Source organism: Panthera uncia, assembly GCF_023721935.1.
Source record: "Panthera uncia isolate 11264 chromosome C1 unlocalized genomic scaffold, Puncia_PCG_1.0 HiC_scaffold_3, whole genome shotgun sequence".
NCBI lineage: Eukaryota > Metazoa > Chordata > Mammalia > Carnivora > Felidae > Panthera > Panthera uncia.
This window is the reverse complement of record NW_026057584.1, coordinates 3,180,462-3,183,448: the sequence shown is the minus strand read 5'-3', so window position 1 is coordinate 3,183,448 and position 2,987 is coordinate 3,180,462. Positions and strand designations below refer to the sequence as shown.

The window sequence follows — 2,987 nt, the reverse complement described above, 5'->3', positions numbered from 1 at the left end:
GAAGACGCAGGTGTGCACAATCCCATCCTGCATTTGGCCCCCTCTGGTTCCCCGGAGTTCAGGTACAGAAATGTCCTCATTTCACAACCAGTTCAATTGTAAGCTCCAAAAGGCTCTGTAGCGTCCTTTTGCCTCTATGTAGAAACGAACTGGGTATCAATCCTACTCTTTTAAAAACAAAAGTTTAAATTAAAATATAGAAACTCCAAGGAAAGAAGTATCTTCAGGGGTTTTTAGGTCAAAAGTACCTTAAATACCTGATAAATTTCTGATTTAACAAAAAGTAGTAACTCTTCTGCTTTACACCCTAATTCAAATGGGAAATGTCTATTTCATTAAATTATACCGTTCTCCCTCAGGATTTCCCAAACTAACGGCAAATACTACCGTTTATCTCACACATGACATAAACACCCTACAGAAAGTATTCAAAAAGCAGCATCGCCAGGCCATTAAATGGCATGCAGAATGACCACTTAGTCAACAGTCCTCCTCCCAGGATCCCTAATGTTCCGACAGGGCACTTCCAAGAGGAACCCAAACCATACTGTGTCTGAGCCTCAAACGCCCATTCTCCTAACAGACTCCAAATGCAGGACAGGCGCACTGCGTTCAGTGGGGCCCGAGGGCCAGGCGTCTCAGGAGACAGAACGTTACAGGGAGGAGGCCGACCTGAAAAGCAGCCCACCCTTCCGCTGGGGCCAGGTCAGCGGGAAACCAGGTTTTCGTTTCTGAATTAAACTACCCATCTGAATCAGGTCCCCCTACTGCCACTGTCCAATGGGGAAGTCCTCTCTCCCCAGGGAAGACATCTTCAGTTCTTGCAAGCATTCCTCACAACAGCACTCCCAGCACAGCCCCGGCCTGGCCTCTACCCTGTGGCTACAACTCGGACGCAGGGCACGGATCCGAGCACCACCCCAGGCAATGGCCCATCTCCACGGGCTGAATCGAACGCGCTTCTCCACTCCTTCTCACTCTGGGATACTGGAATCCCGTAAGTGCGATTTCAATTAAACATGAGAGCATCTCATTTCTTTTGGCCACAGCTGAGAATGGCTTGTAAAAATAATTAACATTTACTGCCTTCCAGGCACTGTTCTATATTCTAGCACTCTATCTATCTTCAATGCATCAATCCTTACAACAGTTTTACAAGGTGAGTACCATTACTGTGTTCCTCATGGATGAGGAAACTGAGGCAATCAGGCGCAATAATGCCCAAGGGAAAGCCCGTAAGGGGTGGGGAGTCCAAGCCAGGCAGCCTGGTTTCCCAGTCCATGCTCTCGTGAGGTGCCACACTGCTTCCACACGGCATCTCATTTAACCCTTCCAACAACCCCACGAACACAATCTCGAGGCTCTAGATCTCTGGGATACGTCACTGAAAGGATCAAATAGCTTGCATTTGTATTCTTAAAAAAAAAAAATCTGTGGGGTATCTGGCTGGCTCGGTCAGTAGAGTATGCAACCCTTGGTCTCGGGGCTCTGAGTTCAAGCCCCATGTTGGGTGTAGAAATTACCTAAAAATAAAATCTTAAAAAAATTTATGGGGGCGCCTGAGTGTCTCAGTCGGTTAAGAATCTGACTTCGGCTCAGATCATGATCTCGCGGTTCATGAGTTCCAGCCCCACATCGGGCTCTGTGCTGACGGCTGGGAGCCTGGGGCCTGCTTCCAATTCTGTGCCCCCCCCCACTCTGCCCCTCCCCTGCTCACGCTCTCTCTCAAAAATAAATATACATTAAAAAAATTTTGTTTTTAAATCTGTAAGTCATAGATGCTGTAACAAAAACTTATGATCAGCCAGAATCTTACATTCTATTTTGGATAAATAGTAATTCAAAGTATTTGGGGCTGCAATATTTAAGACAAATGTGACTGTGACCCAAAACTTTGGAAGAAGGCCCCCCAGAATTCTAAATATAAGAACTTAATGAAGAATGAGACAGGGCTAAAGACTGTTTTCCTTTACACTTAATCTCACCTAGGGTTTTCTGTTTCGAGTCCTCTACATTCTGAAGCTGAGAAAACTACTTTTGGGTGTATCATATTCACATCAGCTAACGGCTGCCATGCACACTAAAGCAACAAGAGGGTCAAATATTTCGCCTCAACTGTTCTCTGCACCTGAATCTTTTCAGGCTCAAATGCAATGTACCACAGAAGCATCAGAAAAAGCCCCCACTCTGCCCCCACCCCCAGTAACAGAGGAGTGTGCACGTTCCACTTTCTTTCAGGCTGATGCCCTTGTGCACGAGCATTCTAACTTCTAGAAGGCAGAAGCATACTGCACACAACAGTACACACACCCTTGTTCATATAAGCCCTCGGGGCTCGTTCCAGCTAGCACACCTGGGTCGAATTACGCTTCCTGACAGCTGGGTACTGGGGGGGGGGGGTCGTCCAGTTCCCTTACTGGTGGGCCCGCAGGCCGATTCCAGTGTCCCGCAGGACCAACAATGCCACAGCAAACCACCGACGTGTCCCCTACCTAATGTGCTAGACTGCTGCTCAAAGGGTATGAGCGGTTTAAGCCTGGCAGATGCCAACATTCGTTCCCCCAAAGCTGTGGTAACTCCCACTCCCAACACACTTCACGAGAATGTCCGTTCCTCTCCATCCTCACCGCCATGTCGACAAATTTCAATGTGATGGGTGAAAACACGGAACCATCAGTGATGTGCTATTCCTTTCCCCAGTGACTGAGGAAGCGCAGCTCTGGTTCCAGCTGCTGGTCATTCGCATCTCTTCTTCCATGAACTTCCACGAATGGCCTTTGACCATTTTCAAATGGGTTATTTGTCTTTTTTCTTTTTTTTTAGAGAGAGCATGCATGCAAGTGGGGGAGGAACAGAGGGAGACAGAGAGGAAGGGGGGAAGAGAAGGGAGGAGGGGGGAGGGGGAGGGGGAGCGGCGGGTCGTGGGTGGGGGGGGAAAGGAATAGCACATCACTGATGGTTGCCGCCGGGGGGGGAGGGGAGCGGGA

At 48.4% G+C, this 2,987-nt stretch overlaps 1 protein-coding gene across 1 annotated transcript in view; it reads right to left on the bottom strand.

The window, feature by feature from the left end:
* The window catches only part of ILKAP (ILK associated serine/threonine phosphatase), a 45,474-nt gene that overhangs the window by 15,060 nt on the left and 27,427 nt on the right, over positions 1–2,987 (bottom strand). The gene's annotated exons all lie outside the window — the stretch shown is intronic.